Raw genomic sequence first — 17,919 nt, forward strand, 5'->3', positions numbered from 1 at the left:
CATATGAGAAACCACTATAGTAGTTTTATTTGAAAACTCTTTATACTTGAGATTGGAAGAATGGTGACCTAAAGTTTAAGTGTAGGCATACCATAAATAATAGTGTAAGGCTAGCCAACTAAAAGGCAGTGAGAATGATACCTCATTCTCACAGAATGCTCCATTGAGCTTCTGATCCTGATGCCCAAGCTACTTCTGCATAAAGCCCATCTTTTCCTTTCTGGTCCCCTTTTCTACCTCAGGGTGATGTCCATCTTCGATACCTAAATATCCCTTCTCCACCATGAAACTCTGTGTTCACCAAGGTCAAAGTCACATCCATGTCCCAGTTAACTATAATAGGGCTTACAGTGTGTCTTTCCCCAGAGGGCAGATGTCAGTGTCTGCTCTGCCACTCATGAAACTAAACGTTAGGCCAGCTCAGCGGACTTGAATCCAGCCTGCCCGGTGTAATAACCAGGAGCATTTCCACTGATGTCAACAGCAGGGGTAGGGCAGGAGGTGAAGGCTAGGCTAGAAAATACTTTCACCGGAATGTTGATTGCAAACGCTCAATTGACGTTGGCTTGTTCGAGGGGATACTTATTTAAATTTAAGACACCACTTTAATCTGGAAATAATAACTTTAAGTTTTGAAATTTCATTTTATTTGGGGTACATTGAGCACTCCACCTCTGTCACATTTTATAGGTAACTGCCAATTTCCTTCTAGATGGAGAGTTTGACAGTTGTTTGGTTTTAACCATTGTCTTCAGGGAACATGCGTGAGTCTGGCTGGGACAGAGGCAGGAATCAGGAAAGTCAAGGAAATTTCATGTTCATGAACTTTTCTCAGTCCTGTGATGTTTATTTCACGTGAGGTCACGATTATTTCACAGTTACTAAGGCAGTAACCTTTAAAATCATGAACAAGAAACTGCATCTATCCTTGACTTTCTTCTGGAATATTCCACTGATCTGTTCAAAGGGTCTATACCTTTGCAGGCATACAAACTGCAGGGAGGGCGCTCACTTGATCTTACTGTCAAACTTTCAAGTTCGCATTTGGTACCCTTTTATTCTTAGGTAAACAACGATGCTTAGATAAAAGATCAGAAGAGCCCTTTCCTGAGATCCAAGGTACCCCTATGTTTGTGGTAAGCTGGCACAGAGACCTGGTGGTCCAGGATGTAAGGTGAAGAAAGAGGTGGCCCAGATAGGTGTCAAGCCAGGGTCCTTCGCATCCCCTTAGGGGAATGCCACCCTGGAGCTAGCGTTGCTAGGTCCTCTGTTAGCAGCGTTCTGAAAGCTCCCTGAGCGGGACCAAGGATAAGGCGGGGTGAGGGGTGCCCCGAAAAGCCCAGCTCATCCTTCTGCACACCTGCAGGAGAAGCTGCTGGTCTGGGCGGTCCCCACCTCTCTGGAAACTCAGCGGGCGGAGGTCGCTCCTCCTCTTGGGTCCCTCCCTCCCATCGCTGGTCCTCGCGGGGTCCTGGTGTTTGAGCGTTCTTGCACGGCGCGCACCCCTGGGCGCAGCGGGCGAATGGTCTGGCCCGTTGGTAGCCGACACCCCTTGGGCACGACAGCTGCTCCAGCTGCTCCTGGTCGGGTTGAGCTTCTGAGCTCTGAGCCGTGGCTGCCCCGGGCGGTGGGCGAGCTGAGGGGATCTCAGGGCCACCCGCAAGGGGCCGACGGGGAGCTGCCAGCCGTGGGTAGGGAGTGTGGGCCACCAAGGGACCGGTCACTGGAGCCACCCGGCGAGGTGCCGAAGCTGTGAGTACCTGCCCCTGCCCCCGCCCCTCCACACCCCAGGTGGGGCGCTGATTCTTTCCAGTCCCTGTCCTGGAGATGTGCCCGGGTGGAAGCTGTGAGGAGGGCGGCTGCTGCTGCCAGGCTCGTGATTCAGCACCATTGGCACCCAGAGGTTCAGGCCAAAGGAGGAGGGGACTGGACTGGGTCATTTGTGGGGTCCTATCTTAGTTTCTAGACCCGCTCTGGCAAGGTGAAGGGGGCAGTGCTCCTAGTCCGCGCAGGGTTGATTTGTCACGATATTCTGTCCCCACACCCCAGTGTCAACCTCCTTGAGCTGAGCATGTTGTACATTCTTGAAAGTGTGTCAGTGAGATGTCTTTTCCCACACATCTCCTTTTCTCTGTTTCTCATCCCACCATACATCCACTTTATTTGATATCAAAACATTCCACCAAACTCTGAAAATTTTCTATAGAATTTGTCTTGTATTCAGCACGGTTTTGACTGATTAATATAAAAAGAAAAGATGTTTAGGAATTATGAATAATACCTTCATATTTTAGGCACTTGGTGTGTGTGTGTGTGTGTGTGTGTGTGTGTGTGTGTGTGTGTGTGTGTATGCGCGCGCGCTATTGAGTTAAATCATCACATCAAACCAGAGCCAATTGTGGAAAGTGAGAAACAGAAATCTTAAATTACAATCTCAAGGTCACAGAACAGGAATTTGAATACAGGTTTCCCTCACTCTAACTCCATGGACCATTTACTGTTATCTGTCAGTGTTGGGCCCAAGTACGCACTACTAGATGTGAGGTATAATATTAATTTTCATAGGCATTGGCTCAAACACTAGCAACAGCAATCTATAAACTTTTTGCACATTGCCCTTCACACATTGGTGTGATCATGTGAGAAAACATCTATTTCCTTAGCATCTAGTAAAATGGTGTATTTAGACAACAGTTCATGGGAGAGCTGGGTCCTAACCAGAGATACCCAACACGGTTTTGGGTGGTGATAGACGCTGGATGCTCAAGTCTTAGAAAAATCAATTGACATCACAGTAAGAAATCTGGAAATCATTATTTAATCTTTGGGTAATATCCAAAAGAAGAACAGTTATCTAGTTTAGGGAGTATGAGACTGCATCATGCACAGTAGGATGACAGATAAACCCAGACTCAGGTAATACTGTTTGACTTGTCATAACTTTGTAACTAGGCATAGCAGGTGATATTTTATTGGTTTAAAAGCTAGAATATAGAGAAGGTCCAAGATCATCCTGTAAATGGTAGAATATGAGCAAGCATTTACTCTTGAGTGCTGCTTCACTTATTAAAAAAACATGGATATGTTGTAGTAAGATGGAGATGTGAACAGTGGGAAATGGATTTTTTAATTGATGCCCTGCCCTTCAGAGTCAACAATCATATTGACCTTGTATGCTCCTTCTGCAAAAGTAATGGACACTAGGTTTTTCTTTCTCCTCTGGTGGGTCATTTGACTTGCTTTCATTTATGATTTATGGATTTTCTCTTAAGATATGCAACTCTTGTTAATGTCTCGGTGTCAGGTTGCTAATGTACAGATGTTGTTTACTTCTAAATCCGGGCAGAGTATTTGATGGCATACAAGAGCATAGCCATTTAGCCCATCACTTCTAAAGCACTGGACCATTTGCTTTGGAGAGTTCTTTTTTTGTTTAATGGGGATATTGATAGATGAAAGCCTACTGCCTAAGTGAGGATACAGCATGGAGACACAGATTTATATTTATTGTTCAGATAAAACTGCAGGAGAAGCAAGGTCCTGTGTGTGGTCTTAAGTTGATTTCTAGAAGGTCATTTCTTTTGTTACTTATATTCTAAATCTCAGTGAGGCATATTGCAATTCAATCTGTTTGATTCCAAGAAGAACCTCAGAATTGATATGAATGAATAAGCAGAAATAGACTATTACAGCTCTAAAAGCAGAAAATGGAAAGTGCATGTCCCAGTAGTGATGTCACAGGCAGTATTTTAAAACATCATGTTTCATTTAGCTAATATCACTGAGGGCATGAATATAATGGCAGCCTGGCTGTAGAACTCTACTTCCTCTCTGCCTCTGTATGTATTTGACCAATAACTACTGAAAAGCATCTAAATTTCCAACTTCAAGGAGCTCCAAGTCTAGCTGAGAGGTATTTACTCACCCAGAAGTAACGAACAGAATGACAAAGAATGGGCACAATACCAGCAGGTGATGTAACTTTAGGTGCTATAGCAATACCTGAAGAGAATAGGGAACCATTGGAAGCTGGGTAGTCAAAGGATCAGGGATATCTTCATTCAGAGAAGTGAATTAAGTGACACTCTGAGACTTGGACTGATTTCCATAGCAGAGAAACAGGATCAGTTGAGATGCACTGGGCTCTGGGCTATGAAGAACTTTGAATGTCAGGTGTGAGATCTGTTTCTGATGTGGTAACCACAGAGAACTAGTAGAGATATTTTTAATCAGAGCAAGATTTTTTTTCTCATTTTCATCATTTCCTTTGCCTCAGTACCCTTGCAGAAAAATGGAATCCTTTTTAACATGAAAAGAAATAATTGTCAACTAAATGCAGAAAAAATTCTATGAAAATAAAGTATTTCCCTTCTAAAAATATTTACCCTTTAAAATTTTATCCATTGTACAATTATGAGCAAATTGGAAAGTATAAAAATATAAATAAATGGCACACTCTTAACAAGTAAAGAGAGCCATTAATGGTGTCATTCATGTGTGATTATAATCATACTGTATTAATTATTACTGTATTTCTTTTTTCTTTTAATCCTCTAATTCTAGTTTTCACCAAATTATAAGTGAGTACTAAACATTTTAAATGCCTTCATAACTTTCCATGAGAAATACATACTAGAATTTCCTAACCATTCCTCATTGTGAGTATATTATTGATAATAATCATGACACCATGATGAACATCTTGATGCATATACTTTTTTGAAGATTAGTTTTGTAAGCTAGCATCTCTGGGGAAAGGGTATCAACTCTTCATATTAGGCTATTCAACAAATTTTGAATCTCTACTAAATTTTATGTGTCCAATTTAGGACTTTACATGTTGGGTATAGAATACTTGTATATTATTAGAAACTCACAGTCATGTCTGTGGCTCCTCAGATCACACTGTTTTAGGCAATTCCACTTTTCATTAGAACAATGAACTAGATCCGAAGAACTGAGAGAAAGATGAGCATTGAGGACTAGAGAAGGAAGGAGATGGAATTCAAGTCAGAGAACAGCTTTGGTGAGAGTAAGGGGAAGTGTCTGGTCAGAGAAGAAGCACTAACATAGAGGACCTTCTGCCCCCAGGCCTGCATCTGTGGACCCAACCCTTGTCTCCACAGCTTTTCCTCCAGCAGAAGCCATATCCCAAGTTAGTCTACTTCAAACTTCAGATCCTGTTCTCCTGTGTCAGATCCCCAGGTCTTTAGCTTTGATATCCTAGTAATGCCGGGCACAGGTTGGAGCTGTCTCAGATTATAACTTAGAGAATTTGTGACACCTGCCACACTCCAATTCTTAGCAGAAGCCCCCAGGAGAATGCACAGGGTACATGGGAGGCCCATTTGATTGGTTTTGGAGACTGCTGTTTACTCCCTGGTGTACATTTGCCAGAGATGACCTTTGAGAAGAGTGGTGGCCAGAAGATGCGTAACATAGTGTCACCTCCCACCTCATCTCCTCACCAGAGAAAAAATTCCCTTGTGGAGGAGATTGTACCTCAGTTTCCCTTATGTATCGCAAAGACACATAACATTCCCTCTCTATTAAGAGTAAGGCAGGAACCCAACGTTGAATGCCTTACCTGGACTCTTGATTTATTCCCCAAAGTTATGAGTGGGGTTTCTCCTGGGATCCACTTCCATCCTTCTAGCATGGGTCATGAGACTGGGACTCTGCTTAAGTGGTTGGCTTTAAAGTGTCTCTGGGTACTAGTGTAAGGGGAGTCAAGGGTACGGCTGTACTTGAGGACACAATTAGGAGCTCAAGCTCTCTCTAATGAGTCAGTCTTGAAGCAATGAAATCTAAAGCATTGCATTGTAAACCACAAAGAAATTGGACCCTCCTTTCAGGTCCCAAGAGATGACTTCAGATGGAAGCAGGGCTTTCAAGACCTGACTATTTTAAGCTGAACTTGTCGTATGCTTAGTTGAAACTATTTTATCCTAATATAATTTCCTTAAATTCTTAGACATTTGTAAATCCATTTCTGTTTATCTTAGACATTATTTATCAAGAGTAAAGTGGGCTTAGCAAACACTCTCCGTGGAGTTAAAAGAAAGTTTAAAAAGTTTAACTCTTTATTCCCCTTTAGCTTTTATTTCTCATTTGACATTTAACCATGTGACTGTCCTTAGGGTATACTGTTGGTGACAAAGCTAAGGTCATGGGCTCATGTAGGCTCTGAGGAGTGAGGGCTAAATTAATTATCTCCCTTTCTCCTCCACATTTTTTATTTGAAAGCACCTGGTTAGTTGACTTTTTTTAGGTTTTAGAATTCAGTGGGCAACAGCTCACTGGGTCTTCTCTTAGGATGGCCCAAAGATCTCTGGGATTGCTTCCCTCTGCAAAAAAAAAAAAAAAAAAAAATCAATGATATTGTTGATATACAAAAAAACCCCCGATATTGTTGATATGCCAAACTGTCCGTATTGGCCACTATTTCTAAATTGCCGTGACACCTGAGCTTCCAAACCTGTGTTATTTTTGTCCCTCTGCCTAGCCATGTGAAATGGAGCATTATATTTGACAAAGGATCATTTTTGAACATTTCTAGCTCTCTCACCCACTGCTTTGTGAAGTGTGAACTGGTACCATAGCTAATTCGACAAGATGAAAATAGCCTGGCTTCTTTTTAAAATGTATTTTTATCTTAAAAGTTTCTCCCTCCTCCATTAGTCTTTGGGCAGTGAAGCTATCTTTTAAAGTAAGTTGGACATCTGTAGATTTAGAAGGTGAAGAAAGAGCAATCCAGGCAGCATCTTCAAGATTATTCCACAAGCTGTAGATCATTTCATGGTTGTAGGTTATTCCATGTCTGTAGGTCATTCCATGTCTGTAGGTCATTCCATGGCTGGCTTGTGGATATGCTTATGCACTCTCAGTAAAGGTACTACTTGAATTGCATGTAGAAGTTGTTTTAATTGGCATAGCATGACTGTATTTTAAATGTGGAATATTGGTAAGAAAAGCAGTGGGTTTGAGTCACTTCATTTCCTAGAATCATCTGAATGTGTAACTTTGTCATAATTGAAAGTCTTCTCTTTCAAAGGACTCATCAGATAAAATATATGGCCGTGTGTAACATTTGGAGTGATACCTAGAAAAGCAGAACACAGTCTGCTGCTAACTAATGGCTATGGTATAGTCCTGGGAAAGAATGAGATTGAAACTGACCCCTTTCCTGTTATCAGTTGGTTTAATATTCATGAACCATCTGTGAGCATTTTCATTTAGTTCTATGGTTGATCACATCCAAAAAATAATCCAAGAAATAATCTTGAGTGGCATAGCATTTATAATACCTAGAATCCTGCCATTGGTAGATATATTTGGCCATTTTAACAATGTGAAAATAGAACCAAGGAGACACAAAAACAGGCAAACACTATGATCCAGAGTGGGATTAGTAATTGGCTAATAGTTGTCGCTATTAGATGCACATTTTGACACCTGTTGCTAGTACTTTAAAATGGAATTAAGAGGATGACCTTTGCTGGTTTATTGATAATCTTTTGGTTTTACTTCCTTTAGAGCAGTTGAGAAAACCTCAACTTATTGAATACTTATTGTGGTCAATACATGCACATTTCAACCTATTAGTTTTGAAAAGTATGAACTTATCATTTCTAGAACTTGACAGAGTTAAGTTAGAAGCAACCAGAGATCTTAAGTATTAAAGGAAGTTGTAAGGGAAGGATCAAGTGCTTTTCAAAATCAAAGAGATTGGGACAGAGAGATGGCTCAGCAGATAAAGTGCTTGCTGCACAAGTCTGCGGACCTGAGTTTGAACTCTGGAGCCCGTGTGAAGGTGGAAGGAGAGAAGTCACTTCATAATGCTTCCTCTGATCTCCCTGTGTGTGCCATGCACATGTGCGTCCTTCCTGCAACAGTGTCCATGCACACACGAACAATGTGTAAACTGTTCTAAAAATGAAAAATATCAGGTTCTATATATGTACAAAAGCCTTTTCACTTGTCTGAACTGATGTCAAATGAACGTTTTTGGTATGATGAAATGGTTACTGCTACATATATTTTGGTTGTCTTTTGAAAGAAGAGGCATTTTCCATGTAAAATCTTTATTTGTGGTGTATGTCTCCGGAGCTATTTTCATCTGTGACTCAGTATTAGTAAGCATAACATGTGTTCCCCATTGGTTAAATACGGCATATATGTTTCCATATTGTACTCAACAATGCATTCATGAATGCTGTTTCTAGAGCATGCAAGGAATGAGAACAATATGAATATAAGATGCATGAAATGTTGAAAGTATTACTACTAGGAATGACATTAAGAAAATGCATGTGGGGGTGGAGAGATGGCTCAGTGGTTACCAAAAGTATACTCAATACCAGTGAATATAGAGATTCAGACTGCTAAGTAAAATTAGTTAATGATGCAGACATGAATTTTTCTCTTTTTTACCTAGTTGTATATCATGTATCAATATGAAAGTGGTTGTAAAATTTTCTACTGTATTTTCTGGAAGAAAAAAAATGGTAGTCATTGCTTATTTATGATGTCATCTTCCATGGTTTCATTTGCAAATGGCCAACCGTGGTCCAAAAATATTAAATGGGAAGTTCTTGAAAGTTCGTAAGTTTTAAGCTGCACACAGTTCTGAAGTGCACTTCTAGTAATACTGGTGACTTTGATATGGCAAAAAGAAGTATCAAAATACTTTTCCTAAGTTACGAGGTGAAAACCCTCAATAAGAAAGAAAAAAATCATGGGTAGAGGTTACCCTGGCCTGTAAGTGAGGCACATGCAAGCACATCTGTGTAACGTTTACAGACTGAACTGTTGGGTTGTTCCATTTTACTATTAGTTGTCATTATTGATTTCTTACTGTGTCTAGTTTACATGTATGTATGTATGTATGTATGTATCTATCTATCTATCTATCTATCTATCTATCTATCTATCTATCTATCTATCAACTATAAAACTACCACACACATGTTCCCCAGCTGACAGGCCAGAGTCCGTGAGTTCCCACCAGCTTGAGTCAGCTGTCTCTGTGGTTTGCCCCATCATGACCTTGACCTCACTGCTTCTATGATCCCTCCTCCCTCTCTTCATACCAGTGCTTGGTTGTGGATCACTGCATCTGCTTCCATCAGTTACTGGATGTAGGTTCTATGATGATAATTAGGGTAGTCACTGATCTGACTACAGAGAAAGATAAGTTCAGGCACCCTCTCCATACACGCATGGGGCTGAACTAGGCCCTCTAAATGTGGGTGACAGTTATGTGGCTTGATCTGTTTGGGGAGCCCCTGGCAGTGGAACCAGGACTTATCCTGGATGCATGAAATGGCTTTTTGGAACACATTCCCTAGGGTGGGATACCTTGCTCAGTCTTGACACAGTGGGGAGGGGCTTGGTCCTACCTCAACTTAGTATGCCAGACTTTGTTAACCACCCCCAACGGAGGCCTTACTTACCCTCTCTGAGGAGTGGATGGGGGGGTGCAATGGGAGGAGGTGGGGAGCAGGAGAAGGGGAGGGAGGAGGAACTGGGATTGGTATGTAAAATGAAAAAAAACTTTTTAAAATAAAATTATCACACACATAACACACATGCAAAAACATAGTATATAAAAGTTGGCTGTAGGTAAGATATCAGGCCTTTGCTATGAGTCTGGGAAAGTATCCTTACCAATTAGGTGGGACTACCATGGTATTCTTTTCTCACAGAATTGTATGAAAAAAGCTGTTACTGATGTAATTATTTGGGTGATTTCAAATATCTTGTATGCATATCAGGAGTACATCTTTTTCTGACAATCATTATTTTGTACTGCTGATTTATTTTAATGAAATTATTTAATATGATAAGAATATATAACAGAAAAATCTACCACCTTAACTTTGTGTATATACCCTAGCATGTTTTAGTGTATTCTCATTGTTGTAAGGCAGACCTACAGAACTCTGTCCTCTTTAAATATGAAATCTATGCCCAATCAGCAGTTCATCTTCCTTTCTCCTTGATTCTAGCCACAATTAGCCAACATCCCACTTTCTGTTTCTGTGAACTTAAATATGTTAGATGCCTCATGGGTAGAGTCATATGGTGTTTGTATTTTGTGACTGCTTGTCTCAACATAATACTCTCAAGGTTCATGGCAAAATTTCCATCCATTTGAAGGCTGAGTAACAACACAGTGTATGGATGTATCACATTGTGTTTCTTGGTTAGTTCATTCATGATGTTTGTGTTGCTTCTAGTTCATGGCTATAGTTAATAGTGCTTCTGTGGATATGGGAATCAAATACTCTTCAAGGCTCTGTTTTCACTGTTCTTGAATTGTACTCACAAGCAGGATGCATGGATTATATGGTGGTTCTATTTTGCATACTTTGAGGAGCCTCCACAATGTTTTATACAGCAGTTTCAGTATTTTACCAGCCCATCAGTAGTGCACATATGTTCTAGTTACCCAACCCTTGCCAACACCTCCTATCTTGGGGTATTTGGTGAGGTGGTATCTCACTGTGGTTTTGGTTGCATTTCTCAGATGACTAGTGATGTTGAATGTCCACCTTTTCATATGCTTATTATACATCATCTTTGGAGATATGTCTATTAAACTTATCCATTTTTAGAATGAGTTATTTGATTGTTTTAAAAGACATTATTTGAATTTGTAGTTTTTATGTATTCTAGCTGTTAATCATGTATCTGGTAGATACTTTGCAGATATGGTCTCCCATTCTGTTGATCAACTTTTTGCTCTGCTATGGCCTTCTTGTTTTATGTAATCAATTTGTCTATTTTTGCTTTTCTTTCTTACCTATATTATTGGTTGTTTTAGCAGTCTAAAAATTTATATTTTTTATTTCTTTAAATATTTATATTCTTTAATTCTTTTCTCCTTATTTCTAAAAAAGTCTACAAAATTAATTTTGTAAATTTGCAATCATGACATATGCTGTACTGTTTTATAAATTCAGCTTAGTCTTAGTCTTGGTTGTCTGAGGACAGATTTAAAGTGGGTTGACATCTTCACTATATCAGTTCTTCCTAATTAAGAACATGACACGTTTTCCTGGGCTTTTAGGTCTTGATGTCTTCCATCAACATAAGTTTTATGATACAGATATTGCACGTGTCTTAAGTACTTACATTTATCTGGAACAAATATAAATGACACTGAGTTTCAGCTTTCTGTTTCCATTTCTTTGTTGCCAGTGAGCAAAAACACAACTGGTCTTGGGTCTCAGTTTGGTTACACAGCAGCCTTATTGAGTTTGCTCCTTGGTGATAGAATCTGCAGATCCTCTGATAGTTACTTCTTTGTTTGTTTTGTTGAAAATAGATTCTTCTCTCATACAGTACATCCTCACCACAGTTTCCCCTCCTTCCACTCTGCCTAGCTCCCCTCTACCTCGCTTCTACCCCAAATCCACTCTCCCTCTGCTTCCTCATCAGAAAAGAACAGGTTACCAAGAGGTACCAGCCAACAGGACAAAAGAAGACAATAAGACAGGGCAAAGGCCCTCATATTGTGCCTGGACAAGGCAACACAATAGGAGAGAAGGAGCCTCAAGAGCAAGAGCAGGCAAACGAGTCAGAGATACACCTCCTCCCACTGTCCAGAGTCTCATAAGGACACCAAGCTAACTAACAGCCATAGCATATACCCAGAGAACCTGGTGCAGACCCTTGCAGGCCCCATGCTTACCTCTTTCGTCTCTGTGAGCCGGCATGAGCCCTGCTTAGTTGATTCAGTGGGTCGTGTTCTTCTGGTGTCCTCCATCCCCCCTGACTCCTACAGTCTATTCCTCTTCTTCTGCAGGGTTCCCAGATTTCCAGGCAGAGGGACCAAATTGATATTTATTTTAATACTAAACATGATGATGCTGGCTGGAGAAGAGACAGTTTTCTTTCTTCCCAACATACACATCCTTGTTGCTCTTGCCTTAACACAATGACTGGAACTTCTAGTATTGTGTTAAATAAAAGTAGTGAGTCAATATCTTTGCCTTGTTCCCAATCTTAAGGACACATTATTTAGTCACTATTGAGTACAATGCTAGTTGTAGTGTGTGTGTGTGTGTGTGTGTGTGTGTGTGTGTGTGTGTGTGTAGTGTTGTCATCCCTCTGTATCTGTGAATCCTTCCATAAATTGAAAATGTTTAAAAATTTGCTTCTGTACTGTATATGTGTATATATTTCCTTTTCATTATAATTCCCAGAAAAATAGAGTAACTATTTACATAGCATTTGTGTTGTATTGTTAGTAATTTGGAGAGAGCTGAAAGAATGTGTGGGAAGGTAAGTGTCCATTAAATGGGAATATTGTGCTGTTTTATGTAAGTAATTTGAACACTGATAGATTTTGTTATCCACTTCTTGGGGGGTCTTGGGTCTTCTGCACATGCTGTTTATGGAAGTCTAGGACATTTTTCTCTATTACTAGTACAATGAGGCTTTTTTTTTTTTTTACCATGAACGGAGGTTACAGCCATAAATGGTAACACATGTCTGTGATCCCAGTACTTGGGAAATAGAGGCAGGGTTATGAGCTCAAGGTTATGTAGTGACTTTGAAGCTAATCTGGGCTACATGGGATCCTGTCTTAAAACACAACAAACAAACCAAAAATCAATTACTAGTTCATAGGAGTGTGTAATTTTTCTTCCCCATGCTGTTGATATGCCACATTGCATTGATTTTTGAATAGTGAATCAGCTTTATAGAGATGGAATAAATGTTGATTAGTCACAAGTGTATGTGTACACATTATTTTCATTCATACATATGTATATACCACATTTGCTAAATTTGGTTAAGCACATTTGCATCTAAATTTGTAAAGGACAATAGTCTGTGACTTCTTTTATAATTGTTTTCTTTGTCTGATTTTGGCTCCATGTACTAGAGCATGAGTTGGGAACCATTTCCTCTTTTATATTCTGAAGAAGGTTGTCTGAGAGTGGCATTAAGTTTTTGGCTGTTTGGAGACATTCTGATGAAACATCTGGGACTGGAAATTTCTTTTTCAGGGATTTTAAAATTAAAAAAATTCTTTAATAGTTGAAAAATTGTTCATCTTTTATCTCCTTTTCTCTTGGGATGAGATTTGGTAGTTTGTGATTTTAAGGAAAATTCTCTAGGTTATTAGATTTATGAATACATTTGTTCTTGTATTTTCCTTATTACCCACTTGTAGCTAGAGTTTTCCTGCCTGGCCCACAGTCAGGACAAATCTCTCTCACCTGCCAGTCCCACAGCCACTCAGACCCGACCAAGTAAACACAGAGACTTATATTGGTTACAAACTGTATGGCCGTGGCAGGCTTCTTGCTAACTGTTCTTACAGCTTAAATTAATCCATTTCTATAAATTTATACCTTGCCACATGGCTCGTGGCTTACCGGCATCTTCACATGCTGTTTGTCATCCTGGCGGCTGGCAGTGTCTCTGACTCAGCCTTCTACTTCCCAGCTTTATTCTCCTCCTTGTCCCGCCTATACTTCCTGCCTGGCCACTGGCCAATCAGTGATTTATTTATTGACCAATCAGAGTAACACATTTGCCATACAGAACATCCCACAGCACCCACTTTTCATTTTTAGGCCGTTGTCTCCCTCAGCTTGTTTTGGCTTTTTTTTCTCTACTTTTTCCAAGTTCTTAACTAGAAACTGAAAGTATGGATTTGTGATTGCTTCTACAGTCTAATGTCAGCGTTTATATTCAACGTAATTCCTTTTCACTCTGTTGTGCCTTTATCTTACAGGGTATGATGTTATGTTTCATTCTGTTCTCTATCAATGTTTAAAAAAGTATTTTTTTTGGGACTTCTACTTTGACTCATGGGCTATTGAGGAACTTCTTTTTTCCTGTGTGTTTTTCAGGATTTGATTTCATTTTTAATGTGTGTGTGTGTGTGTGTGTGTGTGTGTGTGTGTGTGTGTGTGTGTGTGATATGTGTGCACTACCAATGGGGGCCAGAAGAGGGAACTTTTAGAGCTGGAATTACAGCAATTGTTAGACTCTAGACACAGTGTTGGGACTGAACTGCGATCTTTTGGAAGAGATGCAAGTGCTTCTAACCTGTGATCCATCTTTCTAACTACTTTTTATATGTCTTAAATTAATTTTTATTGAGTCTCATTATTTGGCCCAGGTTGATCTTGAATTCACAGGCTCAGGTTATTTACCATCCCAGTTTAGTCTCCTGAGTGGCTAGAACTATAGGCATAGGCTGTGATGCCTGACTGAGAGAAGACACTGCTTGATTTCTCAGAGTTTGGAGATTTTGCTATTGTTGCTATTATTCCAAAGGGTAGACCAGATCCTCCTTGTCCAAACTAACCCTGTTGAAAGGTTATTCTCACAGAAGTACAAAGGTTCCTACCTTACTTCTACTCAGTCAGGGAATATACTCTGTGGTTTAAATTATTTTAAATTTGCCTAAAATTTGCCTTGGTTTGTAAGTCTTCCTGTGTATTATAAATGGAAATATTATACATGATAAACACTTGATGGGTTCTTGAAATAGTATATATACTCTTGGTTTGAGTAGACTATTCTAAAGCCAATCAGATCTTATTGGCTTGTATATTGCTCAGCTCTGCTCTCTGAGAGCAGCTTTATGAGCTCTCAGCTTTTTCAGTATTTGTTTTTCTGTGACTGGTATTTCATTAGCATATAACCCTTCAGACTCACCCATCTTGTCACAGGTAACACAATTTTGTCCTCTTTAAAAGTTGAGTAGTATTCCAAACTATGTCTACAATCTATATATATTAAATTTCTTACCTGCTTATTTGTTGACCAACACTGGCACTGGAGTTTCGTCACCTTCTAGTCTATGCAAGAACTCCCAAAGGATAGACTAGATCCCCCTTGTCCAAACTAATCATGTTGAAAGGTTATTGTCATATGATCTGAGTCACTAGTAATTTTTGATGTGCTAAACTTGTGAATCAGAGTCAAGTACATATCCTATCTCCCATGACTGTTCTCAAAGTGTAAACAGCCAGTTTGATAACAGCCAAAAGTATTTCATGTGAGAAATCCTCATATTGATCATTGCTTGATTGGAGCTTTTGAATTTTAAGTAAAAGCTATTCTAGTACTCCCTGAATGTTCTTTTCTCTTCCTTCCCTCCTTCCAAAACTTCCCAGGCTCTGGGGAGCACTATTCTACCCACAATTTGTATGAGATCAATTTTGTTATATTCCATATATGAATGGTGGGTTTCATGCACTACTCATCTTTTGTTTCTGACTTATTTCGATCCATGTTTTCACTGATGACAGGATTTTCTTATGCCTTATTATTAAATAATAGCACATTGCATATATGTACTGCATTTTCATCTTGGCATCCGTTGATGGATACTGTTTCCATGAGTTAACTATTATGAATACTGCTGCAGTGAATTGAGAGCAAAGATGTCCTTTTGGCATATGTATTTAATTTCCTTTGCAGTGTACCTGGTAGTAGGATGGATGGCTTGAGCATCTGATAATTCTAACTTTGGTGAACTTCCATACTTTTTTTTTCTTTTTTGCAATAGTTCTACTAATCCCCGTTCCCACCAGCAGTGTCAAGAATTCCCATATATTTCACATGCTTTCCACTCCTTGTTATCCTTAGTCTTCTACCTTAGTCATTCTTACTGGGATGGTGTGATGTGGATGTGAAGGTGACTGTTTTGACAAAGTACCTTCTCTATTATATTCAGAATCTCCACTGTGCCATTATAGAGGGTAGTTGAGAAGGATAATCCTTCCTTTTGTATGAAATGATTATTTGTATGAAATGATTACCCATTTCATTTGCATTTTGGATTGTGTTCTAAGGAGGGACCCTTTCAGGAGACTTTGCCCTCTATCTGCAGTTTCTTGTTGGTCTGTGAGGAGACAATAAAGAAGGGCTTCATGGAGTCATAAGATCTCTTGGGCTTATTAGTAACTTATGTGGATCTCCTTTTCTGATGTGGTGGTCTATTCAGCAGCTGCCTGAGATTCCATACAGATAAAACATGACTATTCTGTGGTGATTGGCTATGTCCTTGGTAGGTGAAGTAGATGTTATAGATGACCTCTGACCTCGTGCACTAAAAGGAGGGGTGAATAAAAATCACCAGTTTGGAGGCTGTTGTAGGAGGTGGTACTTAGAGTATAATTTACATACACAGGGGGAACTGTCAGAAGGCTCTGGTGAATGCATAGGGAAAACATTGCTGTGCTCAGAAAAATTAAAAAAAAATTTAGATAATCTCTCCTGGCTTTGTGGTTTTAGTTGTTTGCTTGTTTGTTTGTTTGTTTTCCAGCCACAGTCTTTCACTTTCACATCCTTTTCTGGCCCCAAAGAACCAAATCTGAACTGAAATTCCAATAGTATCAAGCTGAGAATTTCTCCCTTTCCCAGCCTGCTGTCTGTGTGCCAAGAAGTGGTTGGTTTTTGACCAGGTTTTTACCTTCTTTGGACAGTGTCAGAACTGAGGATGCTGAAGGCTCTTTCTCCTGAGATGAATCAGCAGCGCTGTCCGCCATTGTTTCTGTCACGGGGGCCTCTGACACTAGTAGCCAAACCCTTGTCATAAAGTGAAGCTGCACAAAGAAGCTCAGAAAGTCTTTTGATTTGGGCCAAAACTGGAAATTAAACAGTGGCAATTTTACCCCACATTTGAAGACTGTGTCGTAAAGTTGTTACTAGAATTCTGCAGTTTATCCTGTAGAATAACCCCGTCCCCCAAGAAATCCTGGCAGAGTGCTTTGGATTCCTAAAATAGATTATTGCAGAGCAATGTCTATGTTCTCTGGGTTATTTCCAACTTTAATCTCATCTTCATCCTCATAATTTAAAATTCCTCTTTTGCATAATAATAAAAAATTTTAATGCTGGTTTTTGAAGTTTGTATATTCTCTAGATGAGAATATGCATGCAGTCAATGATATTTATTAACGCTATTAATATTCAGATCACTGCTGTAAAGCAGTTTCTGTTGATCAGGAATGTAAGGTATTAAAGGCACATACATTAGCATATATTTGCATCTATAATATGTATTGTAAAAGCAAACTTCATTTTGAATTATCAAAAATCCCAGCATTTCAGTAACTTTGATAAATGAGAAAACATGACAAATGAATAGAGATGAATAAATGTAAGATTTTTTTTTTTGATGGAGCTAAAAAGTCAAGATCAAGAGAGGATCAGTGGCTTCCATGTAATTGTGTTTCAGTAATTTTCCTCTTATAATTTATATGATAGAGAGAAGCTGTAACTTAGTATATTCTGTTAACTGCTCAACAAATGTCTTCTGAATTAAAAGCAAGTAGGAAAAGATGGATTAGAAAAGTCTATTTATATTGAAATTGGTAGTATAGGCTGATGTAAATAACTGTGGCCAATTTGGTAAAGGTGGTTTCAAAGTTTGTCTTTCTGGGATTAGAGAGATGGCTCAGCTTTTGAGTGAACAAAGTTCCCAGCACCCACATTGGGTAGCTTACAACCCCTTATAATTCTATCCAACTCTAGGGAATCAATCTCCCATCCTTTTCTGAACTCCACAGGTCCTGCACCCACATGCACACACCCTCACTGACAAACACACACACACATAATTTTTTTAAAAAGAAGTTTGTCTTCCTGTCCTTTGGTGTGATCTTTAGCAAAGAAGCTTGCCATTGGGAAAATATGTGGCTTATCCAGCTATTGAAGTAATGGTAGCAGGAATTTGTCATCATTCAGAAATATGAATAGTACTCTTTATTCTTAATAATTTATTTTGTATCGCCAAAATGTGATGGGTAAAATAATGTAGAGGTGCTTGATTTATATTTTTTAAAAAATCTTCATATACTAGAACATTTCTTTCACACTTTACACTTTTTAATATAAATTTTAAGCATTGCTGGGATGCAGCTCAGTTGGCAGAATCCC

General features: G+C 39.3%; 1 protein-coding gene across 14 annotated transcripts in view; it reads left to right on the plus strand.

The window, feature by feature from the left end:
- Positions 1-1,487: 1,487 nt before the first annotated feature.
- Ttll7 (tubulin tyrosine ligase like 7) overlaps positions 1,488-17,919 on the plus strand; it is a 217,840-nt gene continuing 201,408 nt past the window's right edge. For 11 of the 14 annotated variants that reach the window (XR_008216342.1, XR_008216343.1, XR_008216346.1 and 8 more), the window contains exon 1: positions 1,488-1,752. The gene's annotated coding sequence lies outside the window, so the exon portion shown is untranslated. The remainder of the gene's footprint in view (positions 1,753-17,919) is intronic. The other 3 variants (XM_052730705.1, XM_052730704.1, XM_052730706.1) reach the window with 1 other exon arrangement.

Source organism: Peromyscus californicus, unplaced genomic scaffold (assembly GCF_007827085.1).
Source record: "Peromyscus californicus insignis strain IS unplaced genomic scaffold, ASM782708v3 Scaffold_9__1_contigs__length_137607984, whole genome shotgun sequence".
Classification (NCBI taxonomy): domain Eukaryota; kingdom Metazoa; phylum Chordata; class Mammalia; order Rodentia; family Cricetidae; genus Peromyscus; species Peromyscus californicus.